General features: G+C 40.0%; 1 protein-coding gene across 2 annotated transcripts in view; it reads left to right on the top strand.

The window, feature by feature from the left end:
• The first annotated feature begins 4907 nt into the window (after window positions 1–4907).
• Window positions 4908–16593, top strand: part of DAB1 (DAB adaptor protein 1) — a 137834-nt gene continuing 126148 nt past the window's right edge. For both annotated transcript variants that reach the window (XM_086753275.1, XM_086753274.1), the window contains exon 1: window positions 4908–4974. The gene's annotated coding sequence lies outside the window, so the exon portion shown is untranslated. The remainder of the gene's footprint in view (window positions 4975–16593) is intronic.

Raw genomic sequence — 16593 nt, 5'->3', positions numbered from 1 at the left:
GCAAAAATGGGAGTAAAAACATTGGCAGAATTTGATGTTTCTGCTTTAAAAATATTCATAGGTATGCCTGAGATAGGAACAGATACATTAAATTTTTCATTGCTCACTTTGATGCAGTAGAAATCACCTAATTTTACATTTCTCTCCCTACTTGGCTGGACTTTGTCCGTTTAGTAACGATAATTCTTTTTTCTTAGCTTGAAGTGCTGTTTTTAATCTGAAAATAAAATATCCTTTTTAGATAGTCAGAACAATAAATATTCTGTAGCAAACCTGACAGCATTAGATGGTGTTTGTAAGATACAGAAAATTCAACCCAAGTTTTTGGCTAATGGTTTATCATTATTTCTTCTGCCCAGTTCTACATCCCGTCTGAACTCATACAGATATAAAATCCAGAGGAAGCAACCAGATAGTTTTGAATTAAATTAGGTCTTCCTAAGACTGTAAACCTCCAGAGCCCACTGAAAAATCTGTGCTCGACAATCATTGCTTTTAGAGCAAGAAAGACACCTTGCCTATCAAGAGATTGCTTTAGTGGGGTATTCCCTAGAAAGCCTGCTATAGCCTAGCCTACATTTCGTGTTCTTTTTCTAACCTAAATCCTGAGGTTTTCAAACAGTTTCATAAAATGTATGAAATAAAATTTGACTAAAATGTGACTCCATACAAAAAAAAAAAAATAGAACTACTCTAAGAGAAGCTTCCAGTGCTGACAATAGAGAAAGTTTTCACTGTCTCGTGGAAAACTGCATGGCTGAAACTGTGACTACAGAGAGAGGAAAGGTGACTTGTCTCTTGGTCAGAGGAGAAATTTCCAGGCTTGCTGCTAAATGCACTCTGGGGAAGTGAAGGTATCCGCGGTATGAAATGATAAACACGGCCCTTACTATCAGAGGGGCTGGCCGGCGAGGAAGAAGTCCCACTTTTTAATGACACGCCTTTCTGGATGTTTTATGCATGTTACGTGTGCTGCATCCAGATGAATTGGTATTTCTTTCCATGACATCCGTAAGACAGATTTCTGAGACCCATTTTGTCTCTTTCTCAGGGAATGTGCAAGATATGGTGATGGATGTATGATCATGATAGTTTTGGAAGATGAAGGAGAAAAGAAAGCGTGCTGTGGCCAGGAAACAGAGCTACTTCAGCATTTCTTTTCTCTTGCCTTTTTTTTTTTCTGAACTAGCAGTCCATTCAGTCTCGATACTGATCTGTTCTTAATGTGTTGAACAGCATTATTTAGCCCACCACTGCAAGCCAAATTGTTACCCCCGGAGATAAAATTGCTAACTTGTTTTAATGGAGCTTTGTTAATCTAGAATTTCATTTTTATATCTCTTCTTGGATCTGTCCATTGTAGATTTTTTGTTTTTATAAGGATAATTATGTCAAAAAAGACACAAATATACCCTAATAACAGCTATTTAGCTAGCTCCTCAGTGCCTGGGAGAAAGCTGTCGAGGAGACCCTTTTCTTGTAAGAAGCAGTTGGAACTTGCTGTTACATCCTGTAGTGCCTGTGTTCGCACCACATCCATCCTTGAGAAGCGAGACACTGAAGAAGCAGATCTCTTTTATGTTCCTTGGGTGTGAGTAATTACTGAGAAATACGGAAAAGAAGACCTGAGTGTTTTATTCATAATCTACTTAGTGCCTGCATTCCTTACTCCTACATGTTTTGAATACCGTTTGCTGGAATGCCCAGTGGAATACACAACCAACCACTGGCTCAAAAGATCTACGGTGGTGAAAAATAGTGAGAGGTGTGCTTGCCGAGAGATCAAAATAGTCCCCTGGAAGATTATGGATGAGGATTACATAAAAGAGAGAATATGCAAGTCTGGAATGTGTTTTTCCTAGAGTATCTATTTCCATTTTCTGTGAAATTACGTTCAACTTTTAGGTTATTTCACATTTCGTTATATTCTCTCAAATGGAAAGCAGACTTGAGATTTACAGTCTGAAAACAGGTTGTCAGGAGTATTTGCAAGGTTTTAGCAGCCGGTAGGATGCAGATGAGTGCGTAAAACAAAACCCAGCATTTCTTGCCTATATCGCCATCCCATTCCCCAAACTGAAGAGGTGAACTAGGGCCCTCCTTCCCTTCAGTTTCCCTCGGTGGTGCTAGGCACTGCGTAAAGCAGAAAAAACCTGAAACCTAGCTCTCAGAATGCTTGATGGTAGACACAGCAGCAGCTGTTTTCTGATGAGAAAATACCAGAATGATGGGACTCTGGTTGTCAGCTAGTCAGTGGTGTTAGCACTCAGATACCAACATCTTCTGTCCCTTCCTTTCTCTTTCATTAAATCGTACTGTGAAAGCTTTGTTTGAGGTGAAATTTTAACATGAAAAGAATTGCTTTTGGAGAACTGTGTGGCACTGCTTTAGTAGGGAAGCCTGGAACCACCCCCCCTGCCCCGTGAAGATACCTGTTTGACAGGAAAGTGTGATGATGCAGATAGAGAGGGTCAGAAATGGGATGAGTACAAGTTATCAGTGGGTTAAGAATATTACATGTGGTAAAAGTGGCGATGTCGGTATTCGTTCTCCCACATCAAGGAGAGGCATGATGAAAGAGGCCACTAAAATGTTTTTTGTGTACGGCGTTTTGATGGATTATGAATGGAGCAAGACTGAGATTTACAGAGAAGAAGCTGTAGTAATTGACTTGTGAGACAATAGTTCACAGCTATTTAAAACACCTTTTAAACTAACTCGTGGATCAAGATGCTTGTAGTGTTGTACTGAACTTGGTCACTCAGTACTGTCTCTAAAGAGGAAGGGGGAAAAAAGTTTTCATAACTGCTATAACATCTTAGCTTTCCTATTTTCCTCAAGCACTGCGTTCAGTAGACCTTTCCAGGTTGAATTTTGCGTGATGCCTGATACGCTGCAGCTGCAGATAAGCTCTGCCTGGTGAGCAAAGTAACCGTCTCACCTGGCTTGAGTAAGGCTTACCGCGGGCAGTAGGTTTTTCTGTAACAGATCTTTGTAGGATCAGGCTTCTGTTTGCAGGATTTGTTTATATATTTCTTAATGCAAAAAGAAAAAGTTCTGTATTACCTGTAAAACGCTGAGCATTTAAAGCTCTCTGCTTCGTAACAGTTTTCTAGTTTGTGTTTGTTTTCCCATAAACATCTATTATTTCCTAAATTATTCTGTCTCCTTAGAGCAATCTTCAGCTAAGTGTGAGGCCAGATTGGCACCATTACCAGTAAATTGTCTCAAAGCCGAGATTTGCATGAAGGAAAATGCGATTGTTGTGATGTAAGGACAAAAGGTGGTCTTTCCCGTATTGTCCTGTTTGTCTGTAGTTTATGTATTTCTTTTTCGTTAGTTTCAAAGCATTTCTTTCTAGTCAGGAGTTAAATGGACCTGTTCAGTGTTTACATTTATGCAAATGATAGTTGTGTAATTAGGGTTGCAACGTTTTTTTAAAAGTGCCCGATATTTTGCATGCCTTTGAGTATTAGAGTGATTGCAATTACCTACATAAAAGGAGTTGCTTTATTAATTAATTAACTTGGAGAAAAAAGACTAGTGACCCTCTGAAGGAATATCAATAACTGAAACATTAATTATGCAAATAAGAACTGTCTTTACTGTTCATTATTCATAGTTTAACATGAAAATTGCCTTTTAAAATATTGCTTCGTTCATATATTTCAATAAATGTCTAATCTGCCTGGGCTGTCACTTGGATCCAGATTTTGAGACAAAGACTCTGCAGTGACATTGATAGAGACGGACCGCTTGTTCCCGGCGGCGCTTCGTTCAGGTCACCAGTGCCCAGTTCCAAATTGCTGGGCTGGTATTTTTTTGAAGACTTGTTCTCTGAGGCAGCAATCCCCTTTTCTTCTCCTGCCTTGTGAATGACTTCTCACAAAATTTGTATTCAGCGAGACAGAGTTACTAGGTTTCATAGGTGAGAAGGGGAGGGGAAGGAGCAGCAAAACATTTGAAGAGCTTTTGTGACTTTCTCATGGTTTTAAAGCGGAGGCTGTAGCAGAGCTCCGAGTCCTCTTTGAGGCTGTGAAGTTGTGGGATTGTCTTTTTCAAGGCAAACAAATATCATAAGGAAAACAAAGTTAGGCACTGTGTTTCACTACCCTTAACTTACGTACTCAGTCGGCTTGCTGGTCCTTTCCACATTTTGGCAATGTGACTGTTGGCTCCCTGTCACGCGGCGCAGGTGGTTTCATACAGATTGCGAGAATACTTTCCTTGTGAAGAGCACAGCGTTTTTGTTTTCTGAAGTTTCATGGAGTGTGTTAGCTGTGAAGGATTCCTGGTGGGTTTTATTCCGTTTCATATCCCTAAAGGTTTCCAGGGCTACTACTTGCTCCGCTGTCTATAAGCGTACCTACAACAGGGGAGGGAGGAAGAGCTGTCTTCTCTTTTTCATCATCTGAAAGACTGTGCTGCAAATCATCTTGTTTTTGTTTTGAGTATGCAGACAAAAAGTAGCAGCTATGCAGTCCCAGCAAACCTTTTACTCTCCACTCCCTGAAGATTCAAACGTACTCGCTTATCACTGTAAAACATTAAGATTTCCTTTTTTTTTTTTTTAGTGCCCTAGAACTTGCTATGCCAATAGCAGAAAGGGCTGATGAAGAAATATGTCCCCCCCCTTCCCTTGTAGCGTGATGAATTGTGGAAGTCCTGATTGAAAATTCTAATCACAACCTTGCAGTCCTTCAGATCACAACCCTTGACAGTTGATTCACTCCTTTTCATGCCTGCTGCCTCTGACTGCTTCTGGTGCCTCTTATGCATGAGTCTATCATTAGCGCACAAAGCATGATGGATTGGTCGGGGTACCCCTCTCCTTAGAACCTGGGAAATGCTTCTTTTTCAGAGTCAAAGAACCTGTGTGTGACATCGTCATGAATGAGAGAAGAAAGTAATACAGTATTGGATGTGCCTGTTTGCTGCCACTGTTTAGAGAGAAAATGATGCGTTATGCAGAATGTAAGTATATGACCTGCTTGTTTGGCTTTTTTACTCCTCGCTAGTGAACAATGCAGAAAATCGTGGATCTTGACGCATAAGCTGAGTCTGGCAAATACGTGGAAGTTGTAATATTTTTGGAAATCAGAACTGCAGATACTTCCAAAATTCTACTTAAAGATCAACCTGTTTATTAAATCTCTTAACTTTCAGTGCAGTCTGATGAGCAAAATGGTTGGGAATAATTGGTTTTGTTACTGACTGTGGACTTGATTCACTTTTGTGGATTCTCTTCTGTGGACCCTTTTGACAGGAAACTTTTGCGAATGTTTGCATCTGCAAATGCAGATGTTAAACTTGCAAATGCTTTTATTCATCTGTGTGACTTGGCATTTAATGTTTCAGTGAACAAGACAGTTAAGTTTTGGCTCCAGTGAGAGATTGATAGGAACAATTTTCGAATGTGGTATCAAAACGAAGTGAAAATATGTCATGTTCAAATACAGAGCTCTGATCTGTCATGTGGTCTTATAACAAATGAAATAGCACTACAAACCTGACAGATTTGCAAGAAAATGTTTTTAAATTCATGATGATTAATTTTCAAGATGAACTGCAATAAAAAAAAGTGTTAGTAGATACTTAAGGTAAGGGGAAGCAGCTTTCTGAAATGAAAACAAGCAGGTAATGATAAGGCTGCCTTCACTTCTGTGTCATGCTTTCTAGAAATTGTGCAGTGAGTAAATTGATATTCTGTCTGCCGTATCTGGCAATAACAGCTACTCATGCAAGTGTAACATCTCATGGAAATTCCACTTCTTGCATTTGTGCTGTTGCTTTGTGCTGGTTGTCTCGGAAATAAGAGTAAAACAAAGCAGAGCTGAAGATTTTCTACCAGGACTGGTGATTTTGTCCCAGCCATCAAAATAAAATAGCACTGAATCTAGTCGGAAAACAGAAATAGCTCTGTAATTGCTTGAAAGAAAACCAGACTTTTCTAAAACTGAACATGTTCATTCATCTTGAGCATTTGCCACTTGAAGATTGACTTTGTTCTGCATTAGGACAGTTAAATGCAAAGAATATTGTTTGGTAAGGTATAAACTGATTTATTTAAACGTTGGTAATATTTAGTATTGAGCTAAAAGCATGCCTGGATACCATTTATACTTAGCCAGAAGTCAGCCATACCTGCCAAGCACTTAAGTTTTATTTGTATTGATTTAGGTTTATTTTTAACGGTAGGGTTCCTTGCTTCGCTTCTTTCCATTTCATTGTGTTTGCACAGATGCCTTGGCAATCGACAGGTGCAGAATAGCTTTATGCACCCATTAGTACAGTGTAGTTGCTGGCAAACATGATTTAATGGAGTGAATGAAGGGACCGTACACCGGGACAGATCCGGGGTCCGGTGTGAATTGGCACAGCTCCATTCCACCGGCATAGCTGTTTTGAAGGTGTTTGTTCCATGCTGCTACAGATCGGAAATGACATTAAACTGAGTGACTATTTGCGCGTAACTCTTTCTTTGGTAGCATTTAGTCTAGCCCACACGGGCTTTTTGAGATACTAATGGATTATTAAAGACTCTCTTAAGTAGATAGAGGCTTGTATATATATACACACACATATGTAGATGGTGTAGCCGATATATAAAGTAATATATTGAAGCGGTGACATTATTTTGCTAATTATTTGAGCATGTGTTTAGCAATTTTTACCCCTGCAAGGCCTGTATCTAATGTCTCTCTTGTAGTACCAGTTCCTGCCAAACGCACAAAGGTGCGTTGCTCATCTCCTACATGTGCCACACTGGTGTTTGCTGGGTCTCTCTTGTTTAGCAGCTGAGAAGACGTTTCGGTAAGAAGATAAGAGGAACTTTTTGGAAAGGGGTGTTAGGATTGTGACTGAGGTGTGAGAAAGGAAGGAATGAGCTTTTATGGTGTGTTTGGACAGAGACCTAGCTTTGTCTTAATGAGGCCAAAAGCGAGCTTTTAAGTTGGACATGGGGGAAGAAGTTTCAGAAGGGATATGCGCTGCATTTCAACAGGAAAAAAAAAAGGAAATCGGAAGTATCAATGTTGTGTTATTTTGAAACTGTCAAAATGTGTTCAAGAGGAGATGTTATGGTTATCATTAACAGGATAAACTTTTACATGGGTATGTTTTATGTTGGTAGGAAGTTACATGGGAAACCCCAAGCAATTGTCTACCAACAGTTAGTTTCAGGTGCTTTGAGGATACTGGGCCTCGCAGCATCTTGTCCCACCTTCCTCGCCTTCAGCTGTGCTCCGTCTTCGCTGTTAAAGAAACACCCTTGGCAGTCCTAGAATTTTCCCTGGTGCCCTTGGGACAGTGGGTGTGTAGCTTAAAGGCAGTATTTCATTCTAGAGATTATAATTTAAGTTCACTTAGGACTTAGTAGAAAAGAAAAATTCTAGAAACCATCTTGGTCAGAAATAATTTTGAGCTGGGGTTACTGTCTGAGGATAGATCTGAATGCACTTCTCCATTTATATTATGTTTTTTTCAGCAGAGGTGTATGTCACAAACAAGGTCCCTATCATACTGTGGGCACAGAAAAGAAAAAACTAAGGCCCATCTGAAGAGCTTAAGGATCCAAATCTAAAATCAATGTAATAAACAAGTGAAGGAAAAAATACTGAAGCAGTTGAAATGTATAGGGAAGTGTACAGTGTATTGTGCGCATTTCATAATGGCTTTCAGATGCAAGCGAGTTGCTTTGGTCCTCAGTCCTTAATATCAGGAATCGTTTTTATCCACTAAGATCCCTAAAGAATAACCAAGGTCGTGCTGAAACTGCATGTTCTTTACCTCCAACTGATGCCAATATCTGTGCTGGAGGCGGGGGGGGGAAATCTGTTGTTTGCAGATGCTTGCAGCTGTGTGTTTTATCAGTAACCGTAGAATGGGAATGCCTGTGCTTTGTGCCTGTCTAGAATGCATGTCACTTTTCAGATGGAATTAATATTTTTAGGGGGAGTGTTTTTCATCAGCACATGGATGTTTTCATGTGTTCAGTAGAGATCAACAGTAATTCGTTTCTCAAAATTAAAATGCATACGAATTTCTGAAAGTTGAAATGTACTAGCTGAGACTTTCAAACGACCACAAGAAATTTAGCCATGCTGCTTCTGTCACTTAACTGCTCTGTTTGGAATGTCAGAATCCTGGTATCTGAAATGTGTCAGATTGTGCTGTACATCACTGGGTGACTGGGTAGCCTATGTATACATTTAGCACTTCCTCTTCGCAAAGTGTTATGCACTCATCCTGCATGGGCTTGTTTATACTGGGGCGTTGTCCATGCCCACAGGATGCTTTGTCCCCGCTCTGGAATTGCCAATATTCCATTGACTGTTCGCTCTCACCAAAACCTGAATTTTTCACAATCTTAAGTTTGTTTTAGAAATTGTAATACTCTGGAAGACTTTGGTGATCATGACTGATCAGTTATGCTGTGGCATTTACATTTGGATAGAATTCAAAGTTTCTTAAGCATAAATATTCACAAACATATGATGTCTCCTGTGAATGCATTGTTTAGTGATTCTGATGTCTGTTAGCGTCTGGCATGAAGTGACCAGAAAAGTCTATTCATTACTTCCAGTAACAATTGGATTGTCTCTCTTTTGCAAGTTCTGACAAGTTTAGCCCTCTAATAACTGTTGTTGTTTACCATCTGAGCTGATAAAGCTTTATAAGTATTGGAAATTAATTCAGAGAACACTTGAGTTGTGTTTACCGCTGAAGAAGTTCTGTACATCGCGGGCTGGGTTATACTTAAGGGTGTAAAGCGTCGTGATTGTTTGTCGTAAGGATTTGTACTGTCTGTAGTTACATACAAAATCTAACGGTCTAAAGGCATTGGTAAAGTCAGTTTTTTTTAAAAAAAATAATCTCTTTTCTCAGTTCTGTATTTTGTATGTGTTAACTTAGATTTTCCGATATGTTTAAATCAATGACGCTTCACCTAAGTATTCTATTGCCTAAGCATCATCAGAAAATATGTCATAAAATAAATGTAAAGGCAAGGCCTATCTGAATTACTCTTTATGACCATGCGGAGCTGCAGTTCTGGCCTTTGTAGCTGTACCAAAGTTACCTTTAACCTAGGCAGCAGGAGCACTGCTCGTGTGCCAGCTGTGCCAGCTCAGGTTTTAAGGAGGCAGCGCAAGCGCCCGCCACGGCCCGCGCTCGCGGGCACGGCCTTCTCCTGGCCAGCTCAGCGTCTGACTCAGTTACAGCCACACAAGCTGCATTCCTATTATTTAGGTTTCTGTGTGGACAATTCTTGCTGCAACTGGAGGTTTTCAATGCAAACTCATCAGATTTTAGTATCTACTGAAACAAAGCTGGGTCATGGATCCTGTGCGTGAAGGTTCTCCTCTTGCCTCTGGCTGCCCACTCGCAGACAGCGATGCGTTTGTGTTGGGTCCCATTGAGTTATCTGGAGTTCTGCACAATAGAGGAGGAGTTGCAGGATTTTAAAAAATATCCTGTAAATATCTTTTACTAAATAGACAATGTGGTTTCTGTTTTCAAATTTCACCAAATTCAGATTTCCTGATGTCCTTTGCTTGCAAATCCACTGTGAAAGAGGTTGGTACTAGGTGATCTTTATGATCGCTGTAATGCAAGCATGTAACTTCTAAGCACAAAGTAGAAAATAGTTGTAGAACTGGTTGATATTTGAATTAGGATCCTGAATCCTGTCAAGAGATATGTAAATTATATCCACCTCAGTGCCTAACATTTTGACATTTACAGATGGGCCTTTAACTGTACAGGTTGTCAGATGTGACCTGCCTATCCTAGGCTGTATCAAATCTGGAATCTGAAGTATGAAGATAGAATCCATCTGTGCATGCAATTTTTTTTTTAATTTAACTATAAATACTTTTTATACTTTAAGATAGTTTCCACCTGTGATGTGAGTTACCACTATTGATATAGTTGTTAGATTATAAGAGTTATTAGAGTATTAGAAATATTTTGAATTAGAGTGATTATGGGCTTGGGACCTTATGCAAAAACTGAAGATAATGGAAAGACTCCCATTGAAGTTAGCTGACTGTGATCTCACTGTATGTTATTTCTTCTGCTACCTAAGGCAGCAGTTGTGCAGTCTAGAATGCATGAATGACATTGTAAGAATGGGGATTTGTCTAATCTTCTGACACGTACTTTGGTGAGATGAGCAAAGTTCTTAATGGAGATTTTAGTCTGCCTCTTAAATTGGAGAGATATTTTTCTTCTGAAGACTGAGGATAGAGTATTTCATCAGGTTTTGTATGTGTTGAACTTTTCTATTTGTTGATGGAGTGGCTCATACACACCATCTGTATTTGCTCAAAGGGAAATTTGTGTACTTGAAAGTTTTGTTGATGAGACTTTGCGCATTGAAAAAGTTGGCCATGTAAACTCAGTGTGTGATTGCTGGGAAAGTGAAAAGTGCCAGGAAAGCTAAATTTCCATCCTGCTCTGCCGTTGTTTGCTGGGAGTTACCAAATCACTTTTGCAATAGGTGATTAAATATTCTAGCTTCTTTTTAACTTGTATCTTGGCAAATGAAGGCAGACCAATCAAAAGAGACATTGTCAGATTACATGTGATGACAAGATTTGTACTTCCTGAAGGAAACATGGAATTCTGTATAGCCCAGTTTACAGTCCAGTACCAGTCTTTATTAAATATTGAAAACGTGATTTGTAATATGAATGAGGAAAATGTATTGATAAGTTAATCTTTTAAGCAGTAATCAGTGTGGCTTGTCTTAAATGGTCTAGAATTCAATTTTAACATCTAGTGACAAAGTGGAAGGTCTGTGCAAACGTATGGTACTTTAATTAATGGGGGCAATATTAAGCTTTGAGAGTCCTCTGGAGCTTTTGTCTCTGTTGGAGCATTCTCTGTGCTGTGAATCTTCCCTAATAGTTAAAGCAAATGAACTAAAATAGCCTTTCAGCTATGTTGTGCTGTGTTTGGAGGGAAAAAATTAATCCTGTGCCATTTTGCATTTGCTGTCTGTGAATCAAACTGTGAAAGCTAATTTAAAAACTTTCACACTTGGCGTGAATGAGGACTGCCAGTGCTAGGAGAACGTTAAAGTGAACACAATTAGCTCGAAGTGGGCTAGCTTAGCTACACCCATCAGCCTCAAAGTGCCCAGCCTTGGTGACTGCTCTGATAAACTAACACAGAGGCTACAGAACAGAATTTAAAGACACTAAGTTGCTACTAAAAAACTTGTCCCATATAGAATACATCTTTGAAACCAGAATAGTTTGTGCACCGAGGCGTAGGGAGCTCTGCCCTGTGGAAAGTCAGATACAGCACAGTGCTGCTGTGAAAAGGGAAACGGAACAACTGATGAACGTGCTCAGAAATTTAAAAGGCGTAAGTATTTCTAAATGTAATACACTGTAATAGCAATAAATTGCTGTTTATCATCTCTAAAGTAGTTAGGTATTTAAAGAAGAGGCAGCTGGTACAGGGTGAAGGGTGAAGTCCTGGGATGCTTTAGGGAGTTATGGCTGTACTGGTGTTAGTGGTTGAGTTTGGAGAAATGATGTCGTTTTGAAGTTAGTCTCTGAACTGTATCCGTTTATCATGTGCTGCGTCAACCTATAATGGGGACATAAGGTCCAAACTTAATTGATAAAGGGAAATTCCATGGTTGGGGCGGGAGGTCAGAGTAGCTTTCAGACTGGACGTGAGCAGATCTCTCGGACTGTAGATGGTCTTGAGCGAGGGATTTTACGAAAAGGACTGAAGGAGAAAAAGGTGTGAACAGCTGAAGTTGTGAGAAGAGTTGTCTACAATGACGTTAGCTGCGACTCTAATGCCTCTTCTCTTGGAAGGTGGGATTTTTGTCAATCACAGTGGATTGTGGCTTTTGGAATACCATTTTTTCATGACAACAGGTCAGAATATGTGTTTGGAGCTCACTCAAAATCTTTGCTTTGTTTTCGTTTGTTCTTCTTCCCTCTTCTTTTTCTTGGAGAAGACTGCCTGCAGACTTTTATTTTCAGATGCTCAGTGAGGACTCAGGTCAAGTTATTCCATGAGGATTGTAGTAAGCGACCACTGAAAGTGGAGAAAGACTCTGATGGTAAATGGGAAAGAACGGAGTCTGCGCATGAGCATTTTACATGCCATCCATTCTTCAGTGAGCAACACGAATTGTGCAGACAACAGCAACATTTTTAGTTAATGAACCCAGCCGTAAGCGCTGTTCCCATTTAAAATATTTACAGGGGGTAGCATCCAGTCAAAAACTTCCATTAATTCTTTTTGCATGAATATTGTGTGCACGAGTGCACCCGATTATGTATGGATTTGTGTATATGTGTACGCTATTAGTGTATGCAGTGTTAAAGCACATATAGTAATTCAGAAAGAACCACTGAAGAAGTTTCATTATGCATGTAAATATATTCAGCAGAAGACTCAAAATAACTCTTTAATGGGGAAAAAGGAAAAATTATGCCATTTGACATGAGGAATTTATTTTGAACTATAGTACAGCACAGTCTGTTTTCTGCCTTTTCCTTCTTGAAACTGTTGCCTAAAATATTATGGTGGCATGCAAAGACTTTTCTTTAAGTTTAATTTTAAATTTAATTTGCCTGAATGCTGTCAGGGTATTTTTAAATAAACAGTAAAATTGGAACTTGGTAATATTTGCACTCGATTTCTTTAGAAATGGCATTCAGGATACAGCTTTGGACTCATAAGTAAAATGAGATTAAATCACACATGTTAATGGTAATTTTTAAATATCTCCAAGAGCGTGTAAATGTAATTTCTGCCTTGGTTTTGTGAGTTGTACGGGCAGCAGCAGGCAAGGTTTGTAAGTCATATAGATGTAAGGCCATGAATGAACTTTTTCAATCTGTTAATCCAAATGTTCTTTAATGGATAAAAATAGAATCAAATTACTGCACATATAAAAATCTGGGAGTGAGTTACTCAGCTTCAAACAGAATAATTCTTCCAATAATATTCTCAATATTCCTGTGTTTTGGTCTTGGATGAACTGGCAGAGGGTTACTTTGCTGCTGGAAGGCCTAGGCATCCTCGCTGTGTTTGGTTATGATCTGGTGATGTCAGTTGTTCTTCAGGTACACTTCAGTCCCGACAAGAGTGCTGAATCTTGCTGAAAAAAAAGAATTTAAAGGCTTTTATTAATATGAAGTGTTCAACCCGCTAATACATTTGTTACCAATATAACTTTCTCTTCAGTCGCGGCCAACTTTGTGAAGGTTTTTGTGAAGGTCGCTGTGGATCTATCAGAGTTGTTCTCCTCGCCTTGTTTCCAAGCCATTCAGCTCCGATGAGAAACCGTCCCTGGCCTCGTGGTGACTCCAGTGCAGGTCCAGTGCCCGCGGGTGGACGCAGCCAGCAGAATCGATGCGCTTGCTTCTGCTCTTATGAGAGCTGTAGCATTGTAGCAGAATAAAGCATAGATTGCAACGGGACATCTCTACTGTGGGTCTCAAGGTGTGTATTCCTTTCAAAGTTATCAATCTGGAGAAAATAAAAGGAAAATAAAACCCCGTCCAGAACATAGACGGTTATCCTTTCTTGCCTGTTTGAACCAGGGGCTGTATTGCCGGTGTTCTGAACTCGCCCTCGTGACCCCTCTACTGTCATCGTGGGCAGTTACAAGATTTTGAGCGCGTCTCCTTATGGGAAACTAAACTGCCAAGCAGTCTTGCCTTCTTCAGCCAGGCTGCTTCTCCATGTATCCTGGCACTGGATGCGCACAGCAGCAGAATTTTATTCCCAGTTGATTTATGGTCAGGTCAGCTCCAGCCGATTGACTTCCCAGAGCTTGTAGAACCAGTACGCTGCCACCCTGATTTCTCACCAGTGTTGTACGTGAATCCAGCTGGGTCAGGAGCAACCGCGGTGCTTTGTCTTACATGCAAGGTAGCGGTAGATAAAATACTACCAGTCTTCAGTGGTGTATCATTTGTGGAGAGGAACTGAGGAGATGAGAGAAGCTTTTTTTTCCTTGACTGAATGTCACACTTCCTAAGGAAAGTCTTTGGCTCAAAGATGGGCTGCTGTGTCTTCGTGTGGGTGGTTTGTTTTATTTAATAACGTACTGCATTGCCTATAATAATGGAAGTCTTCTGTAAGCATTTAGGGTCTCAAGACTGTGTTTTGTCTTTCCAAGCACTGTTTGATGCTGCTTTGACACAAACAGGCCTGAAAGCTACAGCTACAACTGGACCCCCTGCTTTTCTTTCCTATCCTTCTGTGCCAAAGTCGTCTTTGAGAGACAAGTCGCTTCTGCCAGACTCTTCTCACATATTGCGAAGGTAACTTCAGCAGGAGTAGGTGCTGAAAGAATGCAGCTTGCAAGCTGAATTCAAGAAGACACTGCAATATGGTTGCGGTTGCCTCTTTTTCCTGTATGTTATTACACACATGCATGAAAATGTAACTCACTGCTACAGAGCCAAGCGCATCAGTAAAGAAATGCAAAACTTATTGTCTAGGTGGAAGATAACTGAAAGCAAAGTTGTGTATGCCGTCATATAGTGACTTTTCTTCTCAGAAACAGACCAGATCTGTACTGGAGGATCAAAATCAGGATTGCATGATGAAGGCAGTCGTTATCTGTAGGAAACTTTATTGATTAGTGACAGGAGGAGGGAGGGATGATCTTATGCCTCAGGGCAGCAGGATGAGGTCTTGGAGACTGAGGTGTATGTGTCGTTCCTTTTGCTACGTGGCGTTGAAGATTTCAGCTCCACTAGATACGCTTTGTTTTCGCTAAAATGAGAATTCGTAATGGGAGATGTCAGGCAACATTGACAACACATGGCGTTATCAAACACCATTATAATTAAACCAGAATACCTCGTCAGTAACCAAAATAGCGAAATCTCTACAAAAATGACCAGAAATACTAATGAAATTATTGTGAGAAATATTAGTTTTTACTCAAATTTTATTTTTGTGTTTTGGGCTACTGTAATGTGCATGTCTTTGAATGAGTTACCTGAGTTAATGCATAAAGTAGCATGAATTGTAGCTGCTGTGCAGCCACGTGTAGCTTCTGTGTACCTGTGGAGTAGAGGTATGAAGTGTTTTCTGCAACTGTGATGGGAAATAAATCCACAAAACTCTTATGAGCATAGTAAGATGCAATATTTTTAGATAATGAACCAAACTTCCATTTGCTGATCTGATACCATGTCAATGGTCTTTTTTTTTTTCTTTTTTTTCCTTTTTTTTTTCAGTTGACTTTTTGCTAGACACTGTTCTGTACTGTTACTATCACCATTGTAATAATCAGTAATCTGCCCTTCTCACTGTTTTTTTGGAAAAAAGGTATCTGAAAATGGAACCCAGTGTGTATATTTAAAAAAAAAAAACAACTGTACTCTTACTAAAATTAAAGAATATGATCTATCTTGGGTTTTAAATAGAAAATCTAAGTATGATGAAGAATTTGCTGCAGATGATACTGTGGAGAGGCTTTGCATGAGGAGGGCAATCAAGTAGGGATAATTAGAGTTACTATTTAAATATGCAGACAGCGAAAAGCTTATCTGGAAAAGCAGGGTGAAGTTATAACAGCGCAAGACTAATGTAAGAATGATTTGCAAGCAATAAAATCACATTTCCCTGGCTCTGTAAGTACAAAATAATAAGCAATATTGAATAATGGAGACTGTAATAGTCTGGGTTATAAACCCAGTGGTATGTGATTTTACCATTAGATCTTACCTAAAGGGGATAGATTGGTTTAACGCTGATAAAGCCGAGCTATCTGAGGATTACAGGTATTTGGAATGTGTGTGCAGTAAGGGACGAGAGTAATTGCTGGAGATAATCTCCTGGCAGTTCGCTCAGAATAATCTTATGAAGTTGGCAGAACCTCTGTTCCCGGGTTGTGCTTCTTCCTCTGAATCAGTCTGGATGTGCAAACGCCTCTGAAGGAAGGAGATGTGACTCTCGCTGCTGGCGTCATTTAAAAAGTTTGATGAGGAACAGAAGAATGTGCTGTTCAGAAATCCTCCTTGGCAGAGAAATGGGTAGGATGGTCTTCAAGTTCTTAATCATCTCTGATTTTTGTAACTCTGTCATTATTTTCACTAATTAACTTGAATGGGTAACACAAACATCGCTTGTTTTCCAAAACTAATATTATTGCTGCCTGCTATGGCAGTGAAAAAAAAGCAAAACAAACCAAAATGTTGAAGTGACACGTAGTCAATAACTTCACCAACCGCGTATTTATCCGAACGGCTGTAGTTGAACGTCATCTACAGTCTCACCATGCTGTCCTGAGAGCCTGTCTGAGCTCACAGGGCTGGGCCTGCCGAATGCTGGGCACCCCGAGGAAGCTCCCAAGGAAGCACTGGGAATGCTGTGGCTCAGGAGCTGGCGTTCTCCCTTGGGGCTCAGCTGAAGGGCCTGCGCCAAGGAGAAACAGAGCCGTGGCCTGGGCGCTGGTGGTCAATTCAGTTCCCATGGTGGGTGCTTAACCCAGTGGTCCTGGCTGCCCTCCAGGTACAGTAATTAAATTCTGCATTCCTAAATTCCCTCTCATTTTAACTGGATTAGGTATTCCTCGCCTTTTGGCTTTAAACTCGA

The sequence above is a fragment of the Chlamydotis macqueenii genome, chromosome 8, assembly GCF_036417535.1.
Source record: "Chlamydotis macqueenii isolate bChlMac1 chromosome 8, bChlMac1.mat, whole genome shotgun sequence".
NCBI classification, from domain to species: domain Eukaryota; kingdom Metazoa; phylum Chordata; class Aves; order Otidiformes; family Otididae; genus Chlamydotis; species Chlamydotis macqueenii.
Note: the sequence above shows the minus strand (reverse complement) of the source record. Positions and strands in the feature narration are given on the sequence as shown.